The sequence below is a fragment of the Protopterus annectens genome, chromosome 2.part2, assembly GCF_019279795.1.
Source record: "Protopterus annectens isolate FY-2018-M chromosome 2.part2, PAN1.0, whole genome shotgun sequence".
Classification (NCBI taxonomy): Eukaryota; Metazoa; Chordata; order Ceratodontiformes; family Protopteridae; genus Protopterus; species Protopterus annectens.
Genome location: NC_056730.1, coordinates 456026267 through 456041643, shown reverse-complemented (window position 1 = coordinate 456041643; position 15377 = coordinate 456026267). Strand labels below are relative to the sequence as shown.

General features: G+C 39.0%; 1 protein-coding gene across 1 annotated transcript in view; it reads left to right on the top strand.

Annotated features, from left to right (window-relative positions):
* FAM169A (family with sequence similarity 169 member A) overlaps positions 1-15377 on the top strand; it is a 441641-nt gene that overhangs the window by 424163 nt on the left and 2101 nt on the right. The gene's annotated exons all lie outside the window — the stretch shown is intronic.

The following is a 15377-nucleotide window of genomic DNA, read 5'->3' as shown; positions in this document are numbered from 1 at the left end:
TCAATTTCCAAAAGTTAGAAATGTTAAAAATGAGAGCATTGTGTTCGTTGTCATTGCAGCACCTTTGCGCATTCGCAATGACGTCATCACATTCGGCAAATACTCCGTTTTACTTCCTCCCACTTTCTTCATTTAATTATGATAAACAACCAAATATCATAAAATATGTACCATTGCTAGATTATTTAGAGTACACCAGGTCACAAATTTATATATGTAGACAGTTTCAATCAAAGGAAGTTTATGCTTTTCCCATAGAAGCAAATCATATTGTTGCATTTCTGTTTTTCATATGTCAATCAAGTATATGTAATAAGAGCACTCAGCACATTATATGCATATATCCAGGCACAATTTTATACAACTATAATAGACATAACTTTTACTCTATACCTCTGGGCAACCCATTCAGGCCGTAATAGGTGCAAATATATACATCACCAGTTTGTATAAAAAACAGGACTTATTTCATATTCATGCCCTAACTATAGGCCCCTAGTATATACTTCATAGCACACCCAGAACAGTATAATGCTATTTACCAAAGGCATTCTTACACAACTATATAATGCTTTAAATATAGTGTATTTTATACGAATAGGGTCTTCTAGCAGCCATTTAAGAATGGAGGGATGCTTGGCCCAAAATAAATTAAATAGAGGTAACTCTATGTGTATAGTTATAGTTATCTAGTACATCTGTATGATAAAATACTTATAGATATCATATATAAGATGACAAGGTGATTGTAATATAGCAAATAAATTATGCATGGTTGTAAATATATGCAACATACAAGTAGTTTTACATAGTACTAAATGGGTAATAAATATATTATACACAGACAATATCACTGCTTTGTGATGGATAAACTATATCCTCAAATATGTTTAAATATATGATATTTCAAGAAGTAGGGTAAAATTCTCAAGTCTTGTTTTTGGCAGTCTTATAGCCCATAAACATATTTAGGTGAATGATGTTACAAGTTAGGTAGAATTCCACAGTGTTCTTACTAAGTGGAAATATTTCTAATACCACCTATTAAGTATAATATATGTCACTATTTTCTAGGTATTCCTCGTGCGTGTAAAGCACTTTTAAAAGAAACTTTACCATTCAGCCCCTTCTCCTTATCTGCTCTGAGTTTGAGTATCCATCTGAGCTCACTTCTTTCTGTCAGATTCTTAATATTACCCAGACTTTGCCCAATAATGCTATAAATTTAAAATCATGGTATATACCACTCCTCTCTATGTATTTAGATAGAGCCCTTACAGAGTCCCTATTCCTTATACTACTAATATGTTCCCTAATGCGTTCTCTAAATGTCCTGTTTGTTTTGCCTACATAGAAATGTAAGCAGCAGTCACATTGTGCTGCATAAATAATATTCATACTGCTACAAGTGACTGCTCCATTTAATTTATATTTATTACCAGTGACCGGATGAACAAACTCATCAGTGTTTTTAACATATTGACACATACTGCAACTGGTACATGCTCTGGTACCTTTCCATGTATTTAAATTACTTTCAGGTAAATTCCTGGGGTAGCATAACATACATTTAAGATTTTTCCTGTTTTTAAAAATAAAACTAGGACACTCTCCAACCACTTCCATAATTCGTCTGTCTGTCATAAGAAGTGGCCAGTGTTTATTAAAGGCATCTCTTACTTTCCTCAAATCACTTGTATATGATATAGAGACATTAACTACATTCTTATTAATCATCATATCAGTTCTATTTAATGCTTGATCTGTCTTATTTGAAAAATATGGCCTTGCTCTTCCTTCCCTAAGTGTCTTTACTTCTCCCAACTTATCAGTCACTTCCTTCTTTTTATAGCCTCTATCATATAAATTATTTTGCAGGGTTACCAATCCTTCTTCGAATGTGGGTTCCTGGTTACTCAAACGTGAAACTCTCATTTCCTTTAACTATATTTGAAAAGATTTTTCTAGGGTGCATGCTTATCCTGTACAATAATGTGTTACGATAGCACTCTTTTCTGTAGACCTTAGTGTCAAACATACCTCCATTTCCTTTCATTACAAATATGTCCAAGAATGGCAGCCCTTCAAGTGAATGACTCATTGTAAACTTCAGGAAGCTAGTAGTAACTTCTGCATCACTGACTGATTTATTCAATGCTGGAAGGGTACTGTCCCACACAAGTTTTACCACAGATTTGTGGAGGATATTTTTCTTAACATGGTTCTTATACATTTCTAGAGGGAACAACTGTTCCACTTCGAATTGAGCCATAACTGTGTTGGCATAGCTATTAGCACAGCATGTGCTCATAGCTACTCCTTCGCATTGTAAGTAATATTTGCTGTCAAAAACAAACATATTATTTTCCAACACAACTTCCATAAACCTACATATCTTGTCTATGAGCTGTCCTCCATAGTCACTATTATGGTGAAGAAATCTATGTAAGTATTCAACACCTTCACCATTTGGTATTGATGTAAAAAGGAAGGTTACATAAAGGGTGACTAAATAGTGTTCCCCACTCATAGCTGCCATTTCACTATATGTATATAGGCTCTCTAGGAAGTGCTTGGAATCTTTCAACACTACTTGAGATTATCCAAGATAGGTCTAATTTTCTTTCCTATAAAAATGGAAAATGGTTCAGTGATCCAACCTCGGCCTGCAACTGTAGGACTAAAAGGTGGAAACTGAGGGTCCTTATGTATTTTAGGTTGCCGTTGAAATGAGGGTATAACTGGAGTTCAACTATCAGGAACTGAACCAGTTCCATTGAAATATCATAATTAATCATAAAATCATTAGTAATAATCCTAATAACTGTATACCTATCTTGAATATAATCGATAGTAACAGGCTTATACACTTTGTCATCAGCAAGCATGTTATGTAATGAACTATAATAGTATTCTCTATCCATGATAACAGTCATACCCCCTTTGTCTGCAGGTCTAAGTACAATTTGTGTATTTTCTATCAGTCCTGATAGGGCCTTCTTCTCCTTCCAACTTAAATTCTTATATTTGTCATTTTTGGAATCTGTATTTAATGTGTTATACAGCTCATCTTCACACATCCTACCAAATGCCTCTAAGATAGGATGGTAATGTGGCGTGTAACTACTAGGTTTCCTAAAGGTTGTTACTCCTTGCTTAATTTCATTAGAAAAGTTCAGTTTTAACATAACATTTCTAAAAAACATTTTTAAATCAGTTATATTGTCCAGAATGTCTGTTGCCTGAGCAGGAATAAATGATAGACCTTTTTGTAGCACTAAAATTTCATCTTTGGTTAGATGTTGTCTCGATATATTCCATACAATGTCCTGCTTCAAATCTGGTTCCACATTTTCTTCAACGTGGGATATTCCATCATCTCTGGCTGCTCCTTCCTTTTCATCCTGCCTCTGCTGTTGGACCTGTATGGTTGTCTTCCTCTATCCATGTAACTGTTAGTATAAAGGTAAGGGAAAGGTTTTTGTTTCTTTAGGGCACCAGCATAGGACTCTGCCCTGTGCTCAAAATTAAGTTGTCCTTGGTCTCAAAATTGAAAAATTAAAATGGTAGCTATTCTGTGAAAGTGAGACTTCTAGGATATGAACCACACCTAGTGCACTGTAGCTGTTAGCAGCTCAGTAGCTGAAAGGTTGTGTATATCTACTCAAAGCAACAAGGGTGCTGCAGCCATTGAGGGAGGGGGAGGGAAGCCCCCCCACCCACTTTTACAAGACCATCTTGTCTTGTCTAGCCCCCGTGGCAGCAAAAGAACAATGTTAGGTAAGGAGATTTTTCTGATCAATGCTTGATTGTGTGTGTAAGGAGATGTTTCTGATCAATGCCTTGATTGTGTGTGTGTGTGTGTGTGTGTGTGTGTGTGTGTGTGTGTGTGTGTGTGTGTGTGTGTGTGTAAGGAGATGTTTCTGATCAATGCTTGATTGTGTGTGTAAGGAGATGTTTCTGATCAATGCCTTGATTGTGTGTGACAGTGTGTGTGTGTGTGTGTGTGTGTGTGTGTGTGTGTGTGTGTGTGTGTGTGTGTGTGTGTGTGTAAGGAGATGTTTCTGATCAATGCTTGATTGTGTGTGTATAAGGAGATGTTTCTGATCAATGCTTGAGTGCGTGTGTGTGATTGTGTAAGGAGATGTTTCAAATCAATGCTTGAGTGTGTGTGTGTGATTGTGTAAGGAAATGTTTCTGATCAATGCTTGATTGTGTGTGTAAGGAGATGTTTCTGATCAGTGCTTGATTGTGTAAGGAGATATTTCTGATCAATGCTTGATTGTATGTGTTAGTGTAAGGAGATTTTTCTGATCAATGCTTGATTCTGTAAGGAGATGTTTCTGATCAACGCTTGATTGTGTAAGGAGATGTTTCTGATCAATGCTTGAGTGCGCGTGTGAGTGATTGCGTAAAGAAATGTTTCTGATCAATGCTTGATTGTGTGTGTGTGTGTGTGTGTGTGTGTGTGTGTGTGTGTGTGTGTGTGTGTGTGTGTGTGTGTGTGTGTAAGGAGATCTTTCTGATCAATGCTTGATTTTGTGTGTGTGTAAGGAGATGTTTCTGACCAGTGCTTGAGAGTGTGTATGTAATTGTGTAAGGAGATCTTTCTGATCAATGCTTGATTGTGTAAGGAGATGTTTCTGATCAATTCTTGATTGTGTGTAAAGATGTTTCTGATCAATTCTTGACTGCGTGTGTAAGGAGATGTTTCTGATCAATTCTTGATTGTGTGTGTGTAAGGAGATGTTTCTTATCAATGCCTGAGTGTGTGTGTGTGATTGTGTAAGGAGATGTTTCTGATCATGCACTTTATTTGTAGATGAAACAATGAAATATAAAGTTGTTTGCTAGCAGCAACCTCTTCATTAGTTACAGATCTCTTTAATGTGGAATTACTTAGATGACTTTACTTCTGCAGAGATTTTGCATATTTACTGATATTGGTAGATTGTAATGACAGAAGTTTGAGTGGCCTTTTATGGTTGAAATTTTCTGAAATTGTTAGTTTTGTCATTATTGGTTCATACATTTTGTTTCATTGCTTACTAGAAGACTGTTCAAAACTACAAATTTAAAACACATTCTAACAAGTGATGCTGTATTATACAAGGAATATAATTTAATACAATTAGGAAGGTGAGTCAAAGAACGCATACATGTATACATGGCCCTAAAAATATGTAAGGAGCCAATGGTTTGAAAACAACCCAGAGGTAAGCTTAGTCCTCCACTGGCCAGATGCAAAATGAATGTGGGTTTTCATGCCCTTTCAATGAATATGAGTTTCAAGGGCAGAGATGTTTATTGCTCATGCTAAGTCTGTTTTCATTGTGAAACTGTATTGTTTCTTTAGCAAATGGCTCAGTGTTTCTGCTATTTTATTTCAATTTCTGTAATCGTAGAAGTAAATAAGAAAACAGTATGCATGCTGACAGGTTTGAACAGTGTTTATGGTAACTGAGGAGAAATAGCAAGTAATGGAACACTGGAGTGGTTGGGGAGGGGGCTGCTGCTGGAGTGGCAGGGGGTTACAGACTATCCATTCAAGTAAAACAAAACTCATCCTTGTCCATATTCAAATGCAACTTGGATCTAAGGATGGATAATAGAAAATGTACTCCAGGAGTGCCCCTTATGCCACTAATGGATAGAGGCAATTCCTAAATGCTGCATCCCTTACATGGGTCCCCTCAAATTATCTATGGTATGATCAGTTATTCTCACTAGGGCTAATGTACACTTGTCAGCCATGGGATAGGTAAGATCAATCAGGAAATGTTAATTCAAGCACCAAAATAATTAAATTAAATCAAATTAAATAAATAAATAGTAAAAGGGAAACTGGCTAAGCTTAAAATGTCCTCTAAGTGAGCCTATGTTGTGGCAGTAAGTAGTTTGTAAAAATTACCCTTTTTAGATCACTAAGTGTCCCTCTCACCCTCCACCCCCCCACCCTCAGTCTTCAACAAATTTGGGCGCCTATGCAAAGCACATTCATGATTCAGACACATGCACTTGCACCACACAGCACTTATTCATGTTTGTGCGGGATTGCTTACTATGACAGGATGTGTGCATCTCTTCAGTAATTCAGTTTATAAAGCACATTACCAAAATACTCATTTGCATAAGATGGTAAAAAAGTCTGTTGAAATGTACTTGGTGCCAATTTTGTGCTCTGCTAGTTGCTGTCTTTATTCAAAGATTATCAGAAGTTAAAAGCAAAGAAATGTGTTGAATTCATACCTCTCAACTTTGCAAAATTTTCATAGAATGTCCACATTTTTGCCTTATATTTTGGTCAGCTCTTCATAAAATTTGTTGTCTGAAAAATCAGTGAGGACTGACATCACTAAATAATGACAGACATTTGAGTTTCAGATGTCATATCCTTCTGAAAATGCAAGCTTACACAAAATCTGTTATTCTAGCAGTGTTCAAATTTCTGAGATTATTAAGAGCAGTATAAAAAATGCATTCCTTTTTGGGGCCTTTTCCCCTCTCACTGTTTTTTGCTTTATCCAGATTTGTTGTCCTCAGAGGTTGAGAGGTATGACTGAATTTGAAGTTACAGGAGTGAAAGGGTGAGTCTAGTCTGAGCATTTCCTTACATAAAGGATTGGCAGAAACTGCACCCATGGTACTGGTAAGAGAATTGTTATTACTGCTGCTAATAACTTCTATTCAATCACCAATTTCAACATGAACACCTAGGATGCATCTTTTTTACTAGATGCTAAAGGCAAGACACTCACATGCACATACCCATGCCCACCATGCAACATATAACAGTCATCTTGCACATGTCATGCAGTTTCAAGGTGCTGTGCTCAGATAGAAACACCGACACACACAAATACACATGCATACACATACCAGTGTTACTGTTCAGCACTGGACAGAGTCATATAGTAGTGGGAAGGTGGGTTGCAGACTGTGTTCATGTTGGTGTGGGGGTAGTCCCACAGTCAAAAATACCCATTGTAGAGACACCAAGACACATGCAGTATAACTTCATTCCTGAGGAAGACTGCATTCTTATGGAGACACTTGAGACCTCTAGTAAATGCCTACTTAGAAAAGGGGGTCCCAGACAGGCAGAGTGTACTAAAATATATAACCAAGTGCTAGCAGATGTAAATGCCATTGGAGGAGGATATTTTACATTGGCACAGTGTAGGAAGAGGGCTAATGAGTTGGTGTCCCATGCAAAGAGTAATGCGTGGCAGAATGTAATTGCCTGTAACACCGTGGTGTCCTTCCACTGAAAAAGCCAACACCTTAGTCATGAGAGATTTCAGCTATCCTTCCATAGAGTGGAGGGTATACACAAGCAAAAACATGCCCGCCCAGAGGTTCCTGGACTTTGTTACCACAAATGCTCTGGAACAGATAGTCTGCACCCCCACTCGGGGCTCTAATGTTCTAGATACAGTACTCCCCAACATGGGGGGGGGTCAGTGTACTTCCCCATGTGTGATGACCTCCCTAATTAGGTCAAATCACAAATCAGTCTCATTTGAAGTAACTACTGGAACTGACACCCTAACAAGAACAAAAATTATAAGAATCTTTACCAAAGCTAACTACAGCCTACTAGGTGATGGTATAAAAAGCTTCATACCACCCGGAATTGCAGACATCAATGATCACTATGCAAAGTGTATGCAAATGCCCTGTACAAACACTTATGTGATTGCATAAGCTCTCCTGTACCTGACCGGATCAAAACCAGGTCTTCCTGTAAAAACAAGCCACTGTGCTGGACTTCAGGTATAAACAGATTGCATAACAAGCGGAAGAAACTGTTGTCCAAAAGTAAGAGGGATATCACTCTGCAGAGGAAGAGTTCCCTTCCTAAGCCTAAACAAGAAAATCAGAAATCTTGTAAAGTCTTCTAAAGCAAATTATGAAACTAAAATCGCATCCATAGCCAAGGGTAATCATAAGGCATTCTTTAACTACTTCCAAAGTCTAAAAGGGACTGCCCAACTATGTGCCGAACTGGTTGTAGAAGGGATCACTTATACTACACCGAAATATATCGCCAACCTGCTAGCTGACAGATTCAGCGAAAACTTCACACCCCTATCCCCACCTGCCATATCCCAAAGCATACCTGACACCAGCCCTCTGCCTAGTATCTCTAGAGAACAGGTCATCTTTGCACTTGCCAAGGCCAAAAACATGACCTCCGTGTGACCAGATAATATCACAGGATGTTTACTAAACAATCTAAAACAAGACCTAGTGGACCCACTTGGTGTTCTCTTTAATCATAGCTTGAGAATTGGCTATGTTCCTGCAGAATGGAGAACAGCAGCAGTAATCCCCATGTACAAAGGGGGGCCATCAACTGACCCTGGGAACTACAGACCCATAAGTCTAACTAGCCTCATCTGCAAAGCCATGAAAAGAATTATCATGGACCCTATCAACAAGGGCATAGACAACCTCCATTTACTAGACCCAAGCCAATTTGACTTCATTAAGGGTAGATAATGCTTATTAAACTTATTGGACTTCTTTGAGAATGTCAACAAAGCAATGGGCAAAGGTAAGACAGTACACACAGCCTATCCTGACCTTGCAAAGGCTTTTGACACAATTGTCCACTCTGGCATAATCGAGAAACTCTCCCAGACAGGGATTAAGCATTACATTACTAGAAGGGTAGCCAATTGGCTCACTACTCTGTCAAAATTGGTGACTCCATCTCCACCAATAGACCTGTCACCAGTGGAGTACCACAGAGGTCTGTGCTGGGCCCCTTACTGTTTGGCATCCATTTCCTAGAAGTTCAGGCCAAAGTAGACGGCCTTTGGTTTACCAAGTTCGCTGATGATTGCAAACTGGGAGCAATCATCAAGTCCCCCACTGATGTCAACATATTACAAGAATGGCTAACACAAACAAATGATTGGTGCCAAAGCCATGGTCCAAAACTAAATGCAAAAAAAAAACATTGTTATTCTGTGTGTCAAAACAGAATTCCCTACAAATTACAATATTGACAGCACCCCCCCTAAGTTCCAACCCAGTGGTGTGAGACTTGGGAATACAGGTTGACAGCAATCTGAACTTTGACCACCAAGTTGCCAAAGTGTAAGGAAATCTTTCTATGTAGCATACCTCATAAGCAAGGGCATAGTATTCAAGTCAAGGGATGTTATAACTCAAATGTACTCGACCCTCATCAGACCACTAATAGTGTATAATGCACCCTTTTGCATGTACCTCACAAGACTCCTGCAGCAGCTGGAGAGATCTTAGAGGTCTCTCAGTAAGAAAATACAGGGACCAAACCATGACCTACATGGACAGTCTGAAAGCCCTGTCACTTTACTCTGTATCTTATAGGCTGCTGAGAGGTGACTTATGCCTGGCCTATAGGGCAATTTCCAACCCTGCCCTAATGGAAATGCTGCACATCCGCAAGTCAAATGGCACAAGAGTCACTCGCTCTAGGGATCTCAACCTAACCTGTGACATTAACAGAACATGTTGGAGAGCCAGATATGTCTCCCAAAGACTACAGCTTCTCTGGAATAGACTTCCTTTTCACAAATTTCAATCCTTCCCAATCCGGATCCAGAACGAGAAACAGAATGAAAATGAGAACTTAAGTATTGACAATTGTTGTGTTATTAATCTTTCTAATCTTGTTATTGATTCTAATCATGTTTCTTTACTTGAAAAAGGATTGAAATTTGTTCCATCGAATGTGGAAGGGTTAGCGAATGCATTAACTGATTTAAAATTGTTTGCACGCAATTTAGACTTAAAACTATTATATGGCACTTCACAATTGACTGCTGCTGTGTGTTATAAGCATAGTAGTACATTTATTCCAAACAGCCATCCCATTGTACAAGCGTTTTATAATTCATGTGAAACACAGATTAGGAATTATTATCAGAATGATAAGTTTAAACGAATTTATAATTTAACAAAAGGGGAAAAGCAGGCTTTACATGAATTAGAAAGAAATAATGATATTGTAATTAAAGAAGCTGACATACATACATATATATACGGGTAGACTGCCGCTGTGGTGCAGCGGTAGCATTGTTACCTCACAGCAAGAGGTTTTCCTGTTCGATTCTCGGCTGGAGTGCGGGGAGTGCCTTCTGTGTGGAGTCTGCATGTCCTCCTCGCGGTAGGGTGGGTATTCCAAAGACATGCGTAAATGGGCGTGCCTTCATTGAAGGTTGAATGTCGAGCTGGCACCTCGGCGTTCGTGAAAATCTACTGCCAATCATTAGCGGACCAGAGTTCCGCTGTGGCGACCCCTAACCGGGAAAAGCCGAAAGACAACAGCAACATTGTTAAAAGCCAAGTGATGTGTATGAGCAGATTAAACACCTGTGATTCAAAATGTATTAGTCAGATTGATGAAACTTTGGTATCATTTGAAGAGAGGGGCTATGAGGATGAAATACTGGAGGATGCTAAAATTATGTACTATCCGATAGATCCTCGACATACTGCCCTTTTTTTAGTGAAACACCCAGTAGTTATGACAGGGAAAATAGGGGTAATCGTATCCAAGATGTTTGATATATGACTACATTTAGTAGATGCAGTGAGGGTATTAGAAAAAGTCGTGACTGATAATTGGGGTATTCTCAGGAGTCTACCTGACTTTAATAATGTTATTGGTCAGAGACCCCAGTTTACGTACAGAAAATGTATGAATCTTAAAAATAGATTATGTTATAAAGATATATACGAAGCAAAACCACAGAATAAGTTGGTCAAATATGGTGCTTTTGCTTGCCATAATTGTTGTTGCTGTGCATTCATTGAGAAAGGTAATATATTTATACACCCTAATAATAATATTACTTTCACATTTAGATGCTCAGCTACTTGTAACACTAGTAACATTATATATTTGGCTACTTGCACAAAATGCATGTGTTTCTATGTAGGCAAGTCTACAAGATGCCTAAAGGACAGGATTATAGAGCACAATTCTGAGATAAGAAGGGGAATAATGACTTAATTCCTTAGCCAAACATGTACCTGAAAATGTTACTGAGTTTTAAATTTAGAGTTATAGAAGCTGTGATGAGATCCATTAGAAGAGGGGATATAAATACTAAATTAGAGAATAAGGAATACCAATGGATCTTACGATTACAAGCTGAACACTTACCCAGTCTTAACCAGATGGTTTTGGTTAAACCTGAAAACCAGAAAGAGACTCTGCTGATAAAATAAACCAAACCAAGAAATATATCAGTCCGGGAAGACCTCAACCACGCTCTTTATTAACACCAGTGAATACTAGTACAACGTTTTCGTCAAACACACCTTATCTGATAAAGTCAAGGTGTGTTTGACGAAAACGTTGTACTAGTATTCACTGGCGTTAATAAAGAGCGTGGTTGAGGTCTTCCCGGACTGATATATTTCTTGGTTCGGTTAAACCTGTTTTAAAACTTAAATTATTATTTAGTATGAATTGCATATATTGTTGTGTAGACATATCTTTTGGGTTACTATTTTAGAAATTTTATGTGTGTGTATATATATATATATTTTTTTTTTTTTTTTTTTTTTTTTTTTTTTTTATGTTTATTAACATTATTAATTAATTTTTTCTATTAACTTTTTCTATTGGCTGTGTGATTATGATGTGATTAATTGATGTATATATAAAACTGATGATTACTTCTGTATGTCATTAAGCACTGAGGAAGGGTACTTGACCTGAAAGCTTTGCTGCCTTTAAATTAAATTCATTGCTGCTCTACATTGGTGTCAGTCATTTTGTTGGAATTTGTTGCTTGTCGTACTACTGCACCTTTATTTTGGGGAGTTTTTTGTTGTGTCTTACAGTTTGATACTCCCATCACATCTCCAGAGCTGTTGAGATAGGTCAGTGTTATCATGTAGCAGTTTGGGCAGTGAGATAGTTAACCTCTTTGTGGTCCTAATCCATTACTTCATACCTGTGTTAGTGCTTCTTCATCAGGTACTTCAGGATTATTAATGCTACCTGAGCATGATGAAACATCATATGGTACATATGAATTTCTTGCTTGTATTAATGCATGTACAGAGGTTTACAGATAAATTAATAATGTGGCGTACAGTGTTTGTCATTTGCTCACAGGTATGGCAGCAACTGCACCGTAGGTTCATAGGTTCATAGGTTGGTACTAGGCTATCGGCACTAGGGCCTATACAAGCCTAGCCATAACAATTCCCTGGCTATTTCTTCCCACAATATTTACTTTCCTGGATCCCTGTCTAGCAGGACGACTGACATGATCCCTGGGGTGAATTTCCTTTCTCCCACCCAATCATCAAGGTGCCTTTTGAAGAGGGCCAAGGAGGTGCTCTGCTTGACATGTATGGGCAGTCTATTCCAGAGTATGGGGAGTCTCTGGGTCAGGAGCCTATCCCTCCAGCATGTTTTGTTCATTGTGATGACAAGATTTAGATCCCTGGAGTGTGTGGCTCCGAGGGATTGGGATTTATTTAAGTAGAGCATGTCCAACAGCTCAGGGTTTGACATGGCCTTGTATGATAAGCAGAGATCGCTTCTGAGTAGACGATATGCCACATAGTATAGCTGGAGTTTTTTTAGATGGTCAGCATATGACATCTGCTTTAGGCCTGTGATTCTTTTAGTGAGGTATTTCTGCTGTCTTTCTAGCTGTTGCAGATGTCTTGTGAGGTACATACCAAATGGGGCATTATACTCTATAATGAGTCTAATGAGGGATTAGCACAGTGGGACAATGACCTCCTTTTTTCTGGATGAAAAGTCCTTAGTGATGAGGTGTGCCACATAGAATGATTTCCTGACTGTTGTGGCAATGTGGTTATTGAAGGTGAGACCACTGTCCAGCTGTGTCCCTAAGTCTCTCATCACACTTTTGGCATTTAGTGTACTGCCACCTATGTGGTAATTCATGGGTACATGTTTTTTCCCAAAGGGGATAACTATACATTTCTTGGCATTAAGCTTGAGCCCATGGCTGTGGCACCAAGCATCTGTTTCTGTAAGGCCCTTTTGTAGAATATCCACATCATTTGGGGATTCAATAATGGCTCCCAGTTTGCAGTCATCTGCAAACTTTGTTAGCCAGAGTCCCGTAGTGTTGGCCTGTACTTCAGAGAAGTAGATGCCAAACAAGAGCGGTCCCAGGACTGAAGCCTGAGGTACTCCACTTGTCACTTGTCTGAAGCTGGATTTGGAGTCGGCTACTTTTACAGTCTGGGTTCTGTCAGTAAGCCAGTTGGCAACCCATCGAGCGTCATAGGGATTTATGCCCAGCTTAGTAAGTTTATCTATGATTCCAGAGTGGGGGATGGTGTTGAAGGCCTTGGCGAGGTCCAGATAGGCTGTGTGGACCACCTTACCCTCGTCCACAGCTCTGGAGACTGATTTGAAGAAGTCAATCAGGTTCAGAAGACAAGATCGGCCCTTCACGAACCCATCAGTGACAAACTGTGGTGGAAGACAAGAGTTTGATATAAACAGCTATCCATATGGCTGTCAAAGGTGATGCCATTACTGCAATACTCATGACACAGTCTGAGAACTGTACCTACGAGATGATTTATGTTACACTTCCTCAAGTTATATCCATGTGGTACCCTATCACGCAGGACATGGTAGTACATTGAACTTGTGCACCAAAAGTGAGAATCATGGACACTGCCATGATACTGGAACAAGATATTTATGATACAGCCTCATGTGTCTCACACTACTTGGCATTTGATGGAATGGTGGTCCTTCCCTTCCTTTTATGGTACCCCTCCCACCGTGGACCATATGGGAACCAGATAGCCCCATGAGTATAGTCTGTCACACCAAGAACCTCAGGGAAGAATACCAGACCATAGGAAGCATACATAGTGAAAGCTCAGTCTTGTGATGACTGTTGGAAATAGATATGCTCATCCACATGGGCTAGAATAACATCAATCAATTGTTGTAGTATCCTCAAGGATGAAGCCTGTGAGACAACCACTGAGTCTCCAGTCTGTCATTAAAAGGTCCTTGGGGCAAGTATAGTCAGGGTTAAATATACCTTGATATCTGCAAGAATAGGAAGTTCACCAAGGCCCTGATAATGTCCCTTTCCACATAAAAGCAGTCAAGAACCTCAGTCTTCTGCTCTAGAAAATTATAATGGGTTAGCTGTTAAGAGAAATGCCTCTGCCTCGGCTCCTAAGTGCCACTAAGTGCACAAGGGTGCAGTGTCTTGACAACTGGAGTCTCACATGTGAAACAGTGAAACTCGCAAGCCACATCGGGCATCTTCATTGATTCCAAAGTGACTAGAAGTGGTGATGCTTGCCGATTCATAATCTGTGTGTGCTAAAAGCACTTGTGTACCATTGTACGAGTCAGAATCACAAAAGGCAGAAAAGGCACCCAATTTATATACAGTTGGCACAGCATTTACATATATTTCCTAATTGTAATCATTTAAATATTATTATTATGCAGTAATTTACATACAGCTTTCACTGTGACTTTTGGAGGTTTGCACATATGTGCAGTAATGCTCCATGAATCACACTTTGTATCTGCAGCTTGTGTGAGTGCATGCTATGCATGAGTAACTGGCTGTGAATACCACCTTTAGTATATCTCAGAATTGAAAAGTGCACATCAAAAATGGAACAGGAAAGAACCAACAGATATTCAAAGCCAATTCCTGTCAGTCAGAAGTCCACTCTGCTAGACAGCATTAGGGTGAATGAGGCAAAGAATAACATAGCTGCCACAGTAATATCCAAGTAAAGCAGATTTTGTGACTGTCACCAAATTACTGATAGTTCTGATCAACAAAAAAATCACAGTAATTATTAGCGTCACTTTTTAGATGAGCACCAATTACTAGTGCATCTGTCAGTTAATATAGGCAAATCACAGTTGGACGTTGCACGTTCGATTCTCAGTTAGAGCGCCTTCTGTGTGTCGACACATGTGAATGGGCCTTCCTTCGCTGAAGGTTGTGTGTTAGGCCCGGCAAGCCAGCATGTAAAAATCTAGTGCCAATCATTAGCGGACCGGAGTTCCGCTGTGGCTGTCCCTAACTCTGGGAAAAGCCAAAAGACAGACTTTCATGCAGCAAGGTGTAATTGTTTTTTTTTTTGTCCTCCAACAAGGTCTACTTACTTAAGTAAAGACACTGTCTTTAGAATGTTTATTCTACTCTTACTGCAGACACAAACATTTTGAAGAGGATGTGTCTGCAACATTATTTTCTCATTTGTGCGTCCAGAGACTGGAAAACCATTCTGATATCTTCTGCATCTGCTATGCTACCAAGCACTGAAACCCATGTGTAGCACTGTAGAGCTGAGGAGTAGCAGTTACAGCATTTCCGTCACTAACT